This window comes from Eubalaena glacialis, chromosome 20 (genome assembly GCF_028564815.1).
Source record: "Eubalaena glacialis isolate mEubGla1 chromosome 20, mEubGla1.1.hap2.+ XY, whole genome shotgun sequence".
Taxonomy (NCBI): Eukaryota; Metazoa; Chordata; class Mammalia; order Artiodactyla; family Balaenidae; genus Eubalaena; species Eubalaena glacialis.
Genome location: NC_083735.1, coordinates 35,409,631 through 35,427,336, shown reverse-complemented (window position 1 = coordinate 35,427,336; position 17,706 = coordinate 35,409,631). Strand labels below are relative to the sequence as shown.

Genomic DNA, 17,706 nt, shown 5'->3' with positions numbered 1-17,706 from the left:
AGCTATAATTAAAGTCGGCTAACTAGAATGCCCAATTTAAAAATATTCAGATTAATAAACACTTGATTTTTCCTGTATTCAGAAACTACAATGTTTTATCTATAGAGAAATAGGAGTATCTCTCAGAGTTAATAGAACTGTCAGCTCTGATTTTAACAAAGTTTAAATAAAGTGCTAGCCAGGAATTAGTGCTGTTTTTCTCCGCCTTTTAAAGCTAATTTGGAATCCTTCAAGTCTAACTGTCTCACACATGTTTTCTACTTGATTTCTTAGTTTTGTTTTTTTGCTGAATACCTATTAGCAGGTTTACTTTTGTAGGGCTAATAGACTTTTTTCTTGACTAATTTTGAATGGTAGCAAATTTTCTTTTCTCTTGCATTTGGGGCAAAACAGATCAAATCAAATAAATATGACTTCTTGAAAAGGTTGATTTTTCAAAGGTGGGTCCTAACATATGTATACAGTAATATCTATGTGAAATATAGGCTAATCTATCTTACTGGTCAATATGGATTTCGATGTAATATCATGTTTCCCAAAAAGTGTGGACCTTAGGTAGTAACACAATTTTACTATTTTTATTTTAAAAAGTTATGTATTTTAAAGAATATTTGTATATACCTTCTACTTACAGAAAATGATACTGGTTTGCCATTTATTGATAATAATTCTAAAGATTCCTTTTAAAACTATTTAAGTTAGGGACTTCCCTGGTGGTCCAGTGATAAAGAATCAGCCTTCCAAGGCAGGGGACGTGGGTTCGATTCCTGGTCGGGAACTAAGATCCCACATGCCGCGGAGCAACTAAGCCTGCGCGCCACAACTACTGAGCTCGCACGCCTCAACTAGAGAGAGAAAAACCCTACTCCACAACTAGAGGGAAGCCTGTGCGCTGCAACGAAAGATTCCGCGTGCTGCAACTAAGACCCGACACAGCCAAAAATAAATAAATAAATAATAAATAAATCTTTTTAAAAAAACTAAGTTAAAAAACATTAGGAATTGAACAGATATTATTCCTATACAACAAAAATTGGGCAGATGGCACGTAAGGGGTGAAGCTGGGGAAACAATGGTCTCTTGCTGCATCTGAGGAAACAGGCCACGGTTTACTCATCCTCCTCCCCCAACTACCAGCACAGTGCGAGGACCACCGCAGCGCAGCTCAAGGCAGCACTGGAAGATTCAGTACATTAACTGGCCCCTCCACTTCTGCCATTCGAGGGCCCCTCTACGTCTAGAGGAATCAGCACTTTCATTTTCTTTTCAGTTGTCTACTGAGAGAGATATATCGTGTAGCCACAAGCTTGAATATTTAACAGTTGATTGAGTTTATTTGTGCCCTGGACGTACAAGGTGCAATGAAGGAAACCAGAGAAGTGATAGGAATGGTGACTGTCCCCAGGGAGTTTGCAGTTCCCCTGCAAAGGCACTTAGAGGGCAAGTTAGGCATGTAGGTCAGCAAATATCACTGGATGTGGCGAATCTTATCCAGGATGGGGGAAGGAGTTATCAGTTATTGGCAAGTTTGGGGAGGAGATGAGATATGACTTTGAAGGAAGAGGTGTTTAAAATAAGGGATAAGAAGAAGGAGAACATTCGAAGCTGGGTTAGCCGTGTGTGTAAAGTCTGCAAAGTGATGTTTTTAATGCATATTTAACAAATTCACCAGCAAACAAACACAATAGTAATACCTTTCTCCTCCTGATTGAAGCCCAGTATTTACGATCTAACATACTTGTTGGTTGAGACATTTTGTTAATTTCGTCTTGCTGCCAATGATTAAATTATTGGCCTTGTTCTTTTTTTTATTTTCTAAAACATTCTCTAGCTGTAAGGCTCTTGACCAATTAGATTACTCTATCATCTCTTTGGCTTGTTTGTTTTGTAAGTGTGGTGTGGTCATGTGTGTTTATTTATAAAGACTGCCAACTATGATTTCACTTATTTCTTTTAGGAAGTTCTCTGCTGTGATGGGAAACTGGGAAGCGGTGAGGACAAATGGGGCATGAGCAGATGCCACTGGTGGGGGGCACGCACCTGGCTGATGTCTGGGAAGCCTGCCAAGGCTATGGAGGAAACCCAGGCTGATGAATGTGCCCTACTATGCTTTGTGGATGATTGAAAGGGGCCAAAGAAAGGGCCAGTCAGAGGAGGTAGAAGCCAGGAGCCTTCAGCTAGGGGCAGCTGTCACCTTGCCAAAGAGACATCTAGACACCAGGGTGGGCACCTCTGAGCCACCTGCCATTCCTCAGCCTCAGGCCCTTGCAGGCCTGTTGCTTCCGTGTATCACATGTCATGTCCCTCTTTCCTCCTTTAGTTGACTTTATAGTTGAGGATATCATAAAGCAGAATTCCATCTTAGCAGTGAAAAATAGCAGTGAGATGAGACGATGGTCAGTGGGACTTCAGTATGGACACGTATGTGACACTGACAAGTTCTGCTGGTTGTATTAATAGGCTGATGTTGAGCTGCATATGAAGATCCAGGTCTCCATGACGACAGACACAGAGAATTAGTAATCCTACACGTGAAGCTGCAGTTTTCCATATATTGATAAATAAGAGGTAGTGACAGCAAAATCTCTATATAGATATTCCTACACTTCTTGGAAACTCAAATTTTACAGTGTTTTTTAAAATTTTTCCTCTAGTCACCTGAAACACATATTCCTTAAATCCCCAAACTTCAAAATGCATGCACTTCCTTCAGCTGCCATTATTCACAAATAAGGAGGAAGACAAACCCCACCTCCACAAAACCTGACGTAGCAGGGAGTCAGGGCCCTCCAAGCATCATCTACAATATAGAGGCTGTCATCTAAAAGTCAGCTACATTTAGGGCTCCTCTGGTCTAAAGCATTCACATCAAGCACAGGTGCGACCGCAGCCCATGTAGACTTGCTCTTCCATCGGTTCTCAAGGCAGTGGCTTGGGATGCGGTGCTGGGCACAGAGCAAGGTCAGAAGTTTCCATGGTTATAGGAGACAGAAGTCGGCTGGGCGGGTACCCTGGACGGGAGGCCGGTCACAGAGAGCTGCAGGGGACTTGGGCAGGCTGGAAAAGAGGAAGATGATCCAACAGAAAGGAAAGCCTGGCACTTTCCATGACTTGTCATTTCTTTCCCATCTCTCGCTTTTTGTTTTCTCCAGAATCTCTTCCCGAACCTTTCTGCTTTCTGTCGTGGGAGTGATTGAAGGTCTCAACTCAGCACTACACAAACACAGAACATTTTTAATGGTTTTGAATACCTGATCATCAGCTTGCTCTCATAATCTCCCTAGGTACTGGGGCAGGTGGGGAGGGGTCTGTTTCATCTCATCGAATAAAATACCTCGGTCCCATCTGATACTGGTTTAAACCCTAGACTTTTCTAAAAGCTTCAGTCTCTCGCCAGGCTAGGTTTCTGTTCTGGAGCAGCTGCTGCTCTGTGTTGGAAATAGACAGTTGCCGAGCTTGGCATGCCCTGCTTACCTGCTCCTGTTTTTCCTTTGAGCTGCACTGTCTACAGAAGCACCAATAGAGCTGGAGGGCAGGGGACCATCTTCTTACGAGGCTGATGGCGGTCTACAGAATCTAGCAGCCTGGGCACGGCCACTCCTTTCTTGGCCCCTGCTCTGGTGCCATTCCCTGGTCTAGCTCCCGGCACAATGATGCAGACTCGGCCACAGCTGGATGCCACCTGGGTGGAGGATGCACTCAGGACTTAGACCTCGATTATTCTGTTTTTAATGGTCTCTGCTAAAATGGAGATTTCAGTGTAGGTGGCATACAGAGTTTTCATGGTCAGCATTCAGCTCCAATACAGCTAAACCAAAAGACCATTGGAGGGTGGTCAAACTTTCCTGTGGCTCCTGCCCTCAGTACGTGCTATATCCTTTCAGGCCCCACAACTCTGCTTTGCAGAGTGATCACAAGGGCAAGCTGTGGGCTCCCATCCCTCGGTTAACCTCACTTGGGTCACAGAAACCAGCTGGGTTTTTGCCTTGATCCCCAAAGCCCTGGAGAACTGGGATGGCCACGTCCTCACTTTCCCTTTCCTAAGCGTGCTCCACACTGTGGACCCCTCTCACCCTCCTGGCCTAGGTACCGATCAGCCACTCACCATCAAAAATATCTAGGTAAGGAGCCGGCACCATTCCCTAATTTCCAGAAACATCTCCAAACTTCAGAGGACTTTTATAACAATGTGCTTAACACTTCAATTCAGGGAAAGGGAAAGGATACTGGTAGTATTTTAGCTGGGCCTCGCTGCTAGAGTAGGCAACACTTTAAAAAAATTATCATAAAGTAAAATTAGCATGTGTGCATGTGTGTGTGCAGTTCTATGAATTTTAACACACACACACATATATACATATATAATACACACACATACACACATAATTATGCAAACACACCCAAAAAACACATGCTATCCCTTTATACTTACTCCTTCCCCCATCCCTAGTCCCTGGAAATCATTCATCTGTTCTTCAGTACAATAGTTTTGTCTCTTCAAGAATGTCATAAAAATGGAATCACAAAGTATGTAACTTTTTGAGACTTGCTTCTTTCACCCAGCAAATCTCAATATTTTGAGATTCAGCCGAGTGATTAGTTATTGCATGTTCAAGAGTTTGTTCCTTCTTACTGCTAAGCATTCCATTGCATGGATGTTCCCCAGTTTGTTTATCCTTTTACCCTTTAAAAGGCATGTGGGTTATTTCCAAGCTTTGGTGGTGTGAATAGAGCTGCTGTAAACATTCACACACAGGTTTTGTGTGAACATGTTTTCATTTCTTGGGGGAAAATAATCAGGAGGGAGATTGCTGGGTCATATGGTAAGTGTATGTTTAACTTTATAAAAATAACTGCCAAGCTGTCTTTCCAGAATGGCTCTACCATTTTGTACTCCCATCAGCAATCTATGAGAGATCCAGTTTCTCCTCATCTTTGCCAGCATTTGGTATTTTCACTGTTTTTTATTTTTGCCATTCATGATGGTATCTCATCATGGTTTAGTTTGCCCTTCCCTAATGGCTATCCTTATAACCTCTTTAGTGAAATAATTGTTCAAGTCCTTCACCCATTTTTTTCTTTGTCCATTTACTGAGGGTTTTTTTTTTCTTTTTGTTGAACTTTGAGTGTTCTTTATATAATCCGGATACAAGACCTTTGTCTGATATGTGGCTTGTAAATATTTTATCAGTCTGCCACTTGTCTTTTCATTTTCTTAACATTGTCTTTCAAGCATGAAAGTTTTTATTTTTTTGATGAACCACAATTTGTCACCTCTTAAATTTTATAGATCATGCTTATGGAATATCGTGTCTAAAAACTCTTTACCTAATCCTAGGTCATGACATTTTTACTTGATTTCTTCTAAAAGTTTTATAGTTGTAGGTTTTACATTTAAGTCCATTTTTAGTTAATTTTTGTTTAAGTGTGAGATTTAAATTGAGGTTTTTTTTTTTTTTTTTATAAAGATGACCTACTTTTCCAATATCATTTGCTGAAAGAGCTACACTTTCTCCACTGAATTGCTTCTGCATTTTTGTCAAAAAGGAAATAGCCATATTTGTGTGGGTCTATTCCTGGGTTCTATTCTGTTTCTTTGACCTAAGTGTAGCTCTTCAACAATTCCACTCTCTTCTTATTACTGTAGCTTAAAGTCTTAAAACTGGATACTGTGATTCCTCTAACTTTATTCTTCTTCAAAAGTGTTTTAGCTTCTAATTCCTCCGCCATCCATATAAACTTTAGAATCAGCTTGTCTAAATCTCCAAAAACTTCTGCTTGGATTTGGACTGGTATTACATTAAGTCTGTAGATCAATTTGGGGAGAATTGGCATCTTTACTCTGTCCTCCAATTAATGAACACAGTATGTCTCTATTTTTTTTGGTCTTTGTCCATTTATGGACATTTTGTAGGTTTCAGCATCTAGCTTCTAAACATTTTTTTTAGACTTTTACCTAAATATTGAAATTATTTTAAACAGTATATGTTTTGTTTTAGTGCCGGTTTTTTCCTTTCTAAAATTGTCATAAAATACATGAAACATAAATTTTACCATTTTAATCATTTTAAAAATTTATTTATTTTTATTTATATCTTGAATAAATATACACAAATATATATTAGGAGAGTTGAGTCAAACTTATTCATAGATTCTACCTTTTAAAAATTTATGTTTAGTTTTTGTTTGTTGTGGTTTTGTTTTGCTTTTTTAATATTTAATGGATTTATGTTTGCACATGGTGGGGATGTAAGAGGGGTTGCTGATTCAACTAGCTAATTTTTATTGGAGTTCTAAATGAAATAATAATAATAAACTAATTGTTTTCCTATACTGTCTAAAACTCTTTCAGTTACTCTTTAATTGTACAACTCTTTCATTTATTCTTTTTTTAAAAATTCTTATTGAAGTATAGTTGATTTACAGTGTTGTATTAGTTTCAGGTGTACAGCAAAGTCATTCAGTTATGCATATACATACATCCATTCTTTTTTCAGATTCTTTTCCCACATAGGTTATGACAGAATATTGAGTAGAGTTCTCTGCGCTACACAGTAGGTCCTTATTGATGATCTATTTTATACATAGTAGTATGTATATGCTAATCCCAAACTCCTAATTTATCCCTCCCCACCTTTCCCCTTTGGTAACCATAAGTTTATTTTCTATGCCTGTGAGTCTGTTTCTGTTTTGTAAATAAGTTAATTTGTATCATTTTTTTACATTCTACATATAAGTGGTATCATACGATATTTGTATTTGTATGAAAGATGCATTTACTTTGCTTAGTATGATAATCTCTAGGTCCATCCATGTTGCTGCAAGTGGCATTATTTCATTCTTTTTATGGCTGAGTAATATTCCATTGTGTATATATATATATATATATATATATATATACACACACACACACACCACATACTCTTTATCTGTCAATGGACACATAGTTTGCTTCCATGTCTTGGCTATTGTAAACAGTGCTGCAATGAACATTGGGGTGCATGTATCTTTTCAAATTAGAGCTTTTGTCTTTTCCAGATAATATGCCCAGGAGTTGGACTGCTGGATCATATGGTAACTCTATTTTTAGTTTTTTAAGGAACCGCCATACTGTCCTCCACAGTGGCTGCACCAACTTACATTCCCACCAACAGTGCAGAAGGGTTGCCATTTCTCCACATCCCCTACAGCATTTATTATTTGTAGCCTTCTTGATGATGACCGTTCTGACCAGTCTGAGGTGATACTTCATCGTAGTTTTGATTTGCATTTCTCTAATAATTAGCAATGTTGAGCATCTTTTCATGTGCCTATTTAGGTCTTTTCATGTGTATTTAGGTCTTCTGCACATTTTTTTGATTGGATTGATTTTTTTTTGATATTGAGTTGTATGAACTGTTTGTATATTTTGGAAATTAAGCCCTTGTTGGTCGCAGCATTTGCAAATATTTTCTCCTAGCCCGTAGGTTGTCTTTTCATTTTGTTAATGGTTTCCTTTCCTGTGCAAAAACTTGTAAGTTTGATTAGGTCCCATTTGTTTATTTTTGCTTTTATTTCTTTTGCCTTGGGAGACTGACCTAAGAAAACATTGCTTCAATTTATATCAGAGAATGTTTTGCCTATGTTCTCTTCTAGGAGTTTTATGGTGTCAGGTCTTTTATTTAAGTCTTTAAACCATTTTGAGTTTATTTTTGTGTATGGTGTGAGAAATGTTTTAATTTCATTGATTTACACGTAGCTGTCCAGCTTTCTGAACTCCACTTGCTGTAGAGACTGTCTTTTCTCCATTGTATAGTCTTGCTCCCTTTGTTGAAGATTAATTGACTATAGGTGTGTGGGTTTATTTCTGGGCTCTCTATTCTGTTCCAATGATCCATATGTTTGTTTTTGTGCCAATACCACACCATTTTGATTACCGTAGCTTTGTAGTATTGTCTGAAGTCTGGGAGGGTTATGGCTCCAGCTTTGTTCTTTTTTCTCAGGATTGCTTTGGCAATTCTGGTTCTTTTATGTTTCCATATAAATTTTGGGATTCTTTGTTCTAGTTCTGTGAAAAATGTCATGGGTAATTTGATAGGGATCTCATTAAATCTGTAGATTGCTTTGAGTAGTAGGGCCATTTTAACAATGTTAATTCTTCCAATCCAAGAGCATGGAATATCTTTCCATTTCTTTCAGTTGTCTTCAATTTCTTTTATCAATGTTTTATAATTCTCAGCTTATAAGTCTTTCACCTTCTTGGTCAGGTTTATTTCTAATTTTTTTTTTTGATACTATTTTTAAAAGAATTTTTTTTTTTTTTACTTTCTCTTTCTTATATTTCATTGTTAGTGTAAAGAAATGCAACAAATTTCTGTATGTTAATCTTGTATCCTTCTACCTTGTTGAATTTGTTTATCAGTTCTAATAGTTTTTGTGTGGAGTCTTTAGGGTTTTCTATATGTAGTATCATGTCATCTGCCTATAATGACAATTTTACCTCTTCCCTTCCAATTTGGATACCTTTTATTTCTTTTTCTTGTCCGATTGCTGTGGCTAGGACTTCCAATACTATGTTGAATGGAAGTGGTGAGAGTGGGCATCTTTGTCTTGTTCCAGAGTTTAGCAGGAAGGCTTTCAGCTTTTCACTGTTGAGTTTTATGTTGGCTGTGGGTTTGTCCTAAATAGCTTTTATTATGTTGAGATATGTATTCTCTATACCCACTTTAGTGAGAGTTTTTATTGTGAATAGATGTTGAATTTATCAAATGCTTTTTCTGCATGTATGGAGATGATCATGTGGTTTTTGTCTTCTCTTTTGTTGATGTGGTGTATCGCATTGATTGATTTGCTTATGTTGACACGTCCTTGTGAACCTGGAATGAATCTAACCTGATCATGGTGTATGATCCTTTTAATGTATTATTGGATTCGGTTTGCTAATATTTTGTTGAGGACCTTTGCATCTATATTCATCAAAGCTATTGGCCTATAAATTTCTTTTTTGTAGTGTTTTTGTCTGGTTTTGGTATCAGGTTGATGGTGACTTCCTAGAATTACTTTGGAGAGGGTTCGGTCTTCTTCAATCTTTTGGAAGAGTTTGAGAAGGATTGGTATAAGTTCTTCTTTGTATGTTTGGTAGAATTCCCCAGTAAAACCATCCAGTCCTGGACTTTGGTCTGCAGGGAGTTTTTTAAATTACAGATTCTATTTCATTTCTAGTGATTGGTCTGTTCAAATTATCTATTTCTTCTTGATTCACTTTTGGTGGGCTGTATGTTTCTAGGTTGTCCAATTTGTTGGTGTGTAATTGTTCATAGTATTCTCTTATGTTTTTTTGTATTTCTGCAGTATCATTTGTTATTTCTCCTCTTTCATTTCTTATTTTGTGTATTTGGGTCCTCTCTTTTTTCTTCTTGGTGAGCCTCACCAGAGGTTTGTCAGTTTTGTTTATTTTTCAAAAAACCAGCTTTTGGTTTTATTGATTTGTTTCTATCATTTTCCAAAACTCTATTATATTTATTTCCTCTCTGATCTTTATTATTTCCTTCCTTCTGCTGATTTTAGGTTTTGTTTGTTCTTCTTTTTCTAATTCTTTTAAGTGGTAGGTTAGGTTGTTTATTTGAGATTTTTCTTGTTTTCTGAGGAAGGCCTGTATCACTATGAATGTCCCTCTTAGGACTGCGTTTGCTATGTTCCATAGATTTTGTATGGTTGTGTTTTCATTGTCATTTGTCTCAAGAAATTTTTAAATTTCCTCTTTGATTTCACCATTGACCCATTGTTTCATTTTAACCATTTTAAAGTGTATAGTTCAGTGGCATCAAGTACATCCACAGTGTTATACAACCATCAGCACTCTCTATTTCCAGAATTTTTATTACCCCAAAAGTAAATGGTATTGTTTTTTATAGTTCAGTTTCCAACTGTATATTACTACTATATAGAAATATGACATGTGTGTGTATACTTTGTATCTTGTGACCTTCCAAAATTCACTTATTAGTTCCATGAGTTTTATTACAGATTTCTTGGGATTTTCTACATAGACAATCATGCAATCTAAAAAGAAAGATAGTTTTATTGATTCCTTTCCATCCATTGAGTTTTTAAATTTAGATTATTTTACTTTTCATTTTTTAAATTCCCACTTGGTTCTACTTTATATTTTCTGATATGTTCTTTTTAATATTTCTTTCAAGAATGTTTGCAATTACTTATTTGAGCACTTTTATAATAGCTGCTTTAAAGTCTTTTGTCAAATAATTCCAGGATCTATGTCATCTTATTGTTGTCATTTGTTGATTATGACTTGAGATTTACTTGGTTCTTTGTAGGCCAAGTAATTTGGGTTGTTTGTATCCTGGATATTTTGCATATTACTTTATGAGACTCAGATTTGTTTAAATCATATGAAGAACATTAATTTTGTTTTAACAGATAAGCAACCTAGTTAAGTTCAGGCTGCAAATTCCAACCCTCTTTTTGTGGTCTGTGACTGAAACATCAGTTCAGTTTTCAAAGCTTTTGCAGTGAGCACTGATTGAATCTGTCCTATTCGTGCACCATTTATATCAGTGTGGAACCTGGGCAGAGTCTATGCTTTAACTTAGTTCTCAAAGTCTTTGATATGCTAATTAGGACCAAACCCGTACATAGGCATGTCAGGATTGAGCCTAAGAGTTCATAAAAAATATGTTCCCTCTTCACTGTCTCTCTGGTGTTTTCCAGTTCACTAGTCACCCCTTTTGGTCCCTTAGCCAGAAACTCTCCACTTTCACAACTGCATCATGTCTGGGGTCATGTGGCAGGAGTGGGGGTGGGGGTCAGGGGAGCAATGGATTTGGTTCCACCTCTTAGAGCTGCAACCCCACTGAGCAGAAAGGTGCCTCTCCTTGTAAGTCTTGAAGTTCTTCTCAAGCCAGACCTAGAGTGCTTCTCCTGATCGCTCCCTGTCTGCACCACGGTGCTCACTTCCACAGTTCCAGCTACCTCAAGTTCTGGTTGGGGAATACTGAGGGGAAAACAAAACTGTAAACTCACCACCAGTCCAGCACTACTTTGAATTCTAGCATTTTTGCCTGATCTGCCTGCTAGTATATACTTCATTTGTAAGGTCTTCAAACATCTAAGGCAGGCACACTGTCTAGGTTTTATAGTTGCATTCAGTGAGAGAAAGTGTGGCATGCACTTACTCCATCACACCTGGAACCAGAACTTCTGGCTATTTTTTTTGCATGACATAATTTTTTTTTAACCCAACCAATTTTGTTTCGAAGAAGAACTGTCAATAAGGCATCATTATTGAATCAGAATAACAAATCACTAGATCCAACTGGAAGAAGAAAATTACTAGATCTATAATCTCTCCATGCCTCAGCTTTCTCTTGTAGTGGGAATAATAATAATTCTCACTTTACAGAGTTGTTATGAGGTTTAGATGTGGTAATGTATGTGTAGCTCTTAGAACTGTGCCTTAAATATAGTATCATACAGGCACTTGGTATCATCACCACACAGCATTAATCAAAAAGATATTAATCATTTTTGTAAGATGAGATCTATTTTTGATATTTCAAATATATATGCAATGAGAAGTAAAAAGACAAATTTTAAGCAATTATATAGATTGTAGGGAAAATGTACGACAAACAAAATATCAATTTTGTACTTACGTGTGAAGGTTAAGCATGTAAAATTTATATGAAATTTGGGCTTCCCTGGTGGCGCAGTGGTTAAGAATCCGCCTGCCAATGCAGGGGACACGGGTTCGTGCCCCGGTCCGGGAAGATCCCACATGCTGCGGAGCGGCTAGACCCATGAGCCGCAACTACTGAGCCTGCGTGTCTGGAGCCTGTGCTCTGCAATGGGAAAGGCTGCAACAGTGAGAGGCCCGCGCACCACGATGAAGAGTGGCCCCGGCTCGCCGCAACTGGAGAAAGCCCTCACACAGAAGCGAAGACCGAACACAGCCAAAAATAAATAAATTAATTAATTAATTTTAAAAAAATTATATGAAATTTATGTGTAAAAGTTAAACAGCTAAAACACAAATGAAAATTTGGAGTTTTTCCTTTACTATAGATGCCGATTTATAAAAACAAACCATGATTTTCCTTGAAACTTACTGCATATATGAGTTTTCTTATTAGATGAATATATAACTTACTGTTTCTCTGAAGAACAATTTAGGAAGAATCCAAAAGTCACTCAATTCTAAATGCTGAAAATATTAGGATTCCCTATAACCTCTCCCCTGATTTGGGAAAGCACTAACAGACTTACTTTTCAAATCTACAACAGTTATGTATATGCAGTTGCAATTCCCTAAAGGTGTTCCGTCCGTCCATCATGTGGGTGTTGCTCTCCCGTCTGCTGATGCCCACTTTGTACCCAGGCACGGTCACAGTGACAGTTCTCTCTCCTGTCGCTCTGTCTGCTGCTCTCATGCGTTCCTGGGCATTGGTCTCAGGTTAGGGACAGGACACCGATTCGCTAACCCATAAAGTCTCCAAATTGTGCCTATAGTATGTACAGTCTTGGTGGAAAAAATGACTGGTAATGGGAAAAATTCACAGACACAATGTGTATTTTGGAGTCTGAATGGAATGCTTGCTGCCTGTTGAAATTTTAAAATGATACTAAGTGCCTTGCTAACTTGGACTCCACTTAGCCATAGCTTGGTCTGCCCGAGCATCTCTCTGTGCTCGTCAGATTGCAGATGAGGAATCTGTCCAATCTTTCCATCAGGAGCCTTCTCTTTACCTTGTAATTGTACAATGAGTCAAAACTATGGCTTACTTCTCTTCTACTGAGAGGAACAGTTCCAAGACACATTTTAGTTTTAATACAAATGTCCCAAATAATACAAACATGCAGATTCTGCCTGGTCTGATTAATTATGGTAGAGGAGGATCAGATTTCCTTATTTGCAAAGTTGCAACATAGCAAACTACCCAGAGACCGGAACAGGTTTCCTCTGTGGCTCCTGAGTTTTAGATTTTTCTCTGAAATAACATCTTTTGTTGGCCTGTATTTGAAAAAGATGAAAGGGAAGGAAGTTCTCCCATGAGAAAGTTGCTGTAAATGATCACATTTAAATGAGGTTAAAACTCAAACAAAGAACAGCCACAAGAGGCAGTATTTAACGTCAAGGAAGAAAAAAAATCAGACCAAGAAACATAGATTTTCAAGATAATAGAACTACCTTTCATAGACTGTATCTTTAATAATTCATGTGGCAGCCTTTTTAGTATGAGAGCAGATGATCTTGGGAATCAGTGAGTTCTCTTGCCACATCATTGGCATGGAGACTAAAGCTGAATTGTGTTGAATTCTGTGTCTGCCTTTGTTTGGTGGAATGGCTTTCCAGTCATGTTTAGTGTAATCTGAACACAGGAACAGGGACCATTGAGAAGATTAAATCTCTGTGGCCACAGGTCACAGAATGGGGTGTGGATTCTGTTGGGTCTAAAATTTCAACATACTGGTCCTAACTGTGTAATTTTGCTTTGTCAACACCCTTTACCCTGAGCACTGTCTACACTTACCGTTTCTGAACCTTTGCCTTTCCTTGCTGTCTCGAGACTGAAATACATAGCTTAGTTCTTTCAGCCCAGGACTAGGGATGTAGATCAGTGAAAAAGGCTACAAGTTGTCTAGGACGTACACGTGTCGTGGGTTATGTATGAACTCCCTTTTCAGCTGTTGTATTAGTCAGGCTAGGCTAAACCGTTCCTTGGCAACACAGCAACCCCTGAATCTCAGTGGATCAACACAACCAAGATTTACTTCTTGCTCATGCAAAATCAAATAGGCAAAGAGAAGAGAGATCAAGAGTTCAAGCAGAGGATTTTCACTGTCGCAAACCCAGAAGTGACATGCATCTCTTCCACTCACACAAGCTGAGGCTAATCACATGGTACCTCCTACCTGCCAACGAGCTGAATGTGGCATCTTCCACATGCCCAGGAAGGAGGAGAAAACAGGGTAGAGAAGCTTTCAACACAAATGGTCCTTCTGCTGGCAATGTATGTAATATCCCATACATCTATCATGTACAATGTATATAATATCACATACATCTACAATGTGTGATATATATACATCTACAATGTGCAATTTACATAATATCACATACATCTACAATGTACTGTATAATATCACATACATCTGTAATATATAACGTATAGAATATCACATGCATCTACAGTGTACAATGTGTATAATATCACATACACCTACAATGTATAATGTATGTAATATTCTTGCTTTCTAAATTATTTAGTTCAAAAGTCCCTCAAGCATAGAACTGCAGGTATATCAGGATTAAAAATTGTTTGCATTATTAGATGTTATTAAGGGGAAAATTTATGATCGTGATTCCTGTTTGAGAATAGGCCTTTTTAAGATCCTATTTCTATAAAATAGGTTTAGATTCATTTAATCAGCTCACAGGTATTATTAAATCTAAATTTACCAAAAATATGAATTCCCCAGACTACATCTGGCAAATGCCCAGGTGAAGATTCCTCACTGCATTTTTCAGTGTAAAGAGAAATTGAGGAGATGGGAGGAAGCAAATGGAGGCACATGGGGCAGAGGAGTTGGCTCCATGCAAGATGATTACAGAGCTCTGGAAACACAACTTCTTCGCTCCTTTCCTTCCTCCCTTCATCCCTTTCTCCCTCCCTTCCTTCGACAAGTATTATTCAGTCTCTGTCACATGCCACAAACTCTGCCAGGCACCAAGGAGACAGTCATCACCGCCTAGTCACCGTCCCTGGATGAGTTAGGGTAACACTGGGGGCTTAACAGATAAATCCCCAAATCCTAGCGGCCCAACACAATAATGTTTACTTTTAATTCATGTACAATCCAAAATGTATGTGCAGGGCAGGGGGAGGCTGTTATCAGTCATATGATTCACATGGCTCCACAAATAGTACATGAAGCTTCCAAGATGTGTGACTGCAACAAGCCAGCAGAAGGGGGAAGAGTGTGGATGTTTCCAGGTGGGAGATTTCTACAGGCCTGGCCGGGCGGGGCTGTACAGCGCTCCATGTCCCAGTGCAGATGGGAGGGTCAGAGCGGAAGAGACTTAATGGACCAGAGAGACACAACCTGAAGAAGTCCACTTTTAGCTTAGGGAAACAAAAATAAAAATTTTATTCATTAGTCCAACAAAAACTCATTTGCCTTCTTTTCTTTCCCTCCTTCCCTTCCTTCCTCCTTCCTTCCTTCCTCCTTCCTTCCTTCCTCCTTCCTTCCTTCTTTCTTTCTCCCTTTCTTCCTTCCTTCCTCCCTCCCTCCCTTCCTTCCTTACTTTCCTTTCTTTCTCTCTCTCTCTCTGTCTTTCTCGTTCTCTCTTTCTCTTTCTCTCTCTCTTCCTTCCTTCCTCCCTCCCTCACTTTCTTCCTTCCTCCCTTCCTTCCTTCCTCCCTTCCTTCCTTTCTTTCTTCCTTCCTTTCTTTCTTTTCTTTCTTTCTTTCTTTCTTTCTTTCTTTCTTTCTTTCTTTCTTTCTTTCTTTCTTTCTTTCTTTCTTTTCTTCCTTCCTTCCTTCCTTCCTTTCTCTCTTTCTTCCTTTCTTTCCCTTTCTTTCTTTCTTTCCCTTTCTTCTTTTCCAGGCAATGCTCTAGGTACAGGGGCTACTACAGTGAACAAAACAGACAAAAATCTTTCCACTGTTCCTAACCTCAAATTCTACTTTTAGGTCTTATACTCTTAAGAAAATCTTGTATATGTAAGCTAGGAACCATGTACAAAATGTTTATTACATTATTGTTTGTAAAAGCAAAAAAAAGAAAAGAAAAGGAAACAAATGTCTATTGATGGGAAAAATGGATAAATTATAATGTGTTTATTTAACAGAATAATACTACAAAGCAGATAAACTGAAAGAATTTGAGCTACAACTATCAACATCTCAAAAACAATTTCAAAAAATCTCAAAATCAAGCCTGAAAAACTATCTCAAAAAATTTTCAAAAACAAAATATTGTGTGAAAAAAAGCAAATTGCAGTTGATTAGTAATAGACCCAGGTTATGTTTTAAAAAGTTTTAAAACCCTGAAGAACAATACCACGTGCTCTTTATGGATGTGAATTTATATTAAAAGTTAGAAACACGCATGAGCAGGATGAACACAGAATTCAGGATAGTGGCTGTTACTCCGAGGAGGAAGCAACAGAGGGAAATGGATGAGGAAGAGATACATAGAGGGCCTTAGGTGTATCTATAAAGTATGATCTCCCTTAGAAAAATCTAAAGCAAATATGACATAACGTTTCGATTGGATAAAGCCGGAGGTAAGCATGTGAGTGTTCAGCATGTCATTCTCTAGTTTGTAGTTTGTTTTTACATTGGAACTGTTTTTGGTACCCTTTTAACTAGACTCATTTCCTCCTAGTCTCTTCCCAAATAGCCCCCTCCCCAAACATCCTACGTATCCCCTGATTAGTGTCTCAACTACTGGTCCTGACCAGGGGAGACATTTTCCCTTCTTGCCCTTAGGTGATGCATCTGAGGCAGTGCAGGGAGGCCACTAGTGGGAAGGAGGGAGGAGAGAGAAGGAGAGAGGGCATTTGACTTCCAAGTGGGGTGAAGGGGGTAGGTGGGAACAGGGTCAGGCACTTACCTCCCCTGTCTGGCTGTGAAAAGGTCATCCAGAATCCAGCACCCTGGGTGCTTCTATAACTCTTCTAATGGGAGAGACCCCATTAATTTTATTATTTTCAAAGGATTCAACAAATTGTGACTTTAAGGGTTCCTGTCACCAGGCTGTTCTCCTTGGAATATCTATCTTTTCTCTGGGCAGGTGCCAAACCACCCCAGTCACCTTGACTGCAGGTTAACTCTTGTATCAGCAAAGCGAGTCTGGCTCCCTGATCTCTATTACATAACTGTACTCGCCATCAGAGTGACCTTGTTCTCCTTGAGCCTAGGACAACACAAGCACAAGCCAGGTGATCCGAGGTAACTTTGTGGGCAGACACCAATTTACCAGCTCCAGCTCCAGACATGTAGCCCTAGACTAGGATCAGCCAAGATGATCTTGGTCCAAGCTGCTTCTTAGTAAAATGGTTTCATCATGGGGCATGTTCTCTCTTGATTGTGCTTTGGGTGTTTTCCATTTTACTGTACATCTCTTTATATCCTTACTTCATCTTAATCTTATAAGAAACTTGCCTTTCTTTAAATAACTCTGTCCCGGGACCTGGGATTCTCTCCCATGAGGACCTTATGTTCTCCTATTCTCTGTCAGGAGGAGAGGACTGTGTGTGTGTGTGTGTGTGTGTGTGTGTGTGTGTGTATGCATGTGCATGGGTGGGCTCCTCCCACTTCCCATGGACCATCTCTCCCCTGCTGGAGTCACTGGTCTCCTTTCCCAACTGGGACCCCTTGATGAGCTGTATTAACCCCGAGCCTCCACCCCGTTCATCAAGCTCTGGATTTAGGTATTGAAGCACAGCTGAAGAAATCCCAAGAAATGGTACACATATTTATAGCAAGCCAATTCTCAGCCCTTGACACTTGCTTTCATAACTCTCTATATTTTTAATGAACCTTCTGGCTTTCTTACACAGTAGCTTTCCCAGACCATCTCTGCTCTCTTCAAGTCTGTCTTTTTTCCCATCCACCCTCACTCCCACTTGAGGATCTCACCAAGGAAAGACTGGAGGGAGGCAACATAGGCACCTGGAGCGAATACCCCCATCCCCATCAT

General features: G+C 38.9%; 1 protein-coding gene across 4 annotated transcripts in view; it reads left to right on the top strand.

Annotated features, from left to right (window-relative positions):
- Positions 1-17,706, top strand: part of PSD3 (pleckstrin and Sec7 domain containing 3) — a 545,202-nt gene that overhangs the window by 20,972 nt on the left and 506,524 nt on the right. The gene's annotated exons all lie outside the window — the stretch shown is intronic.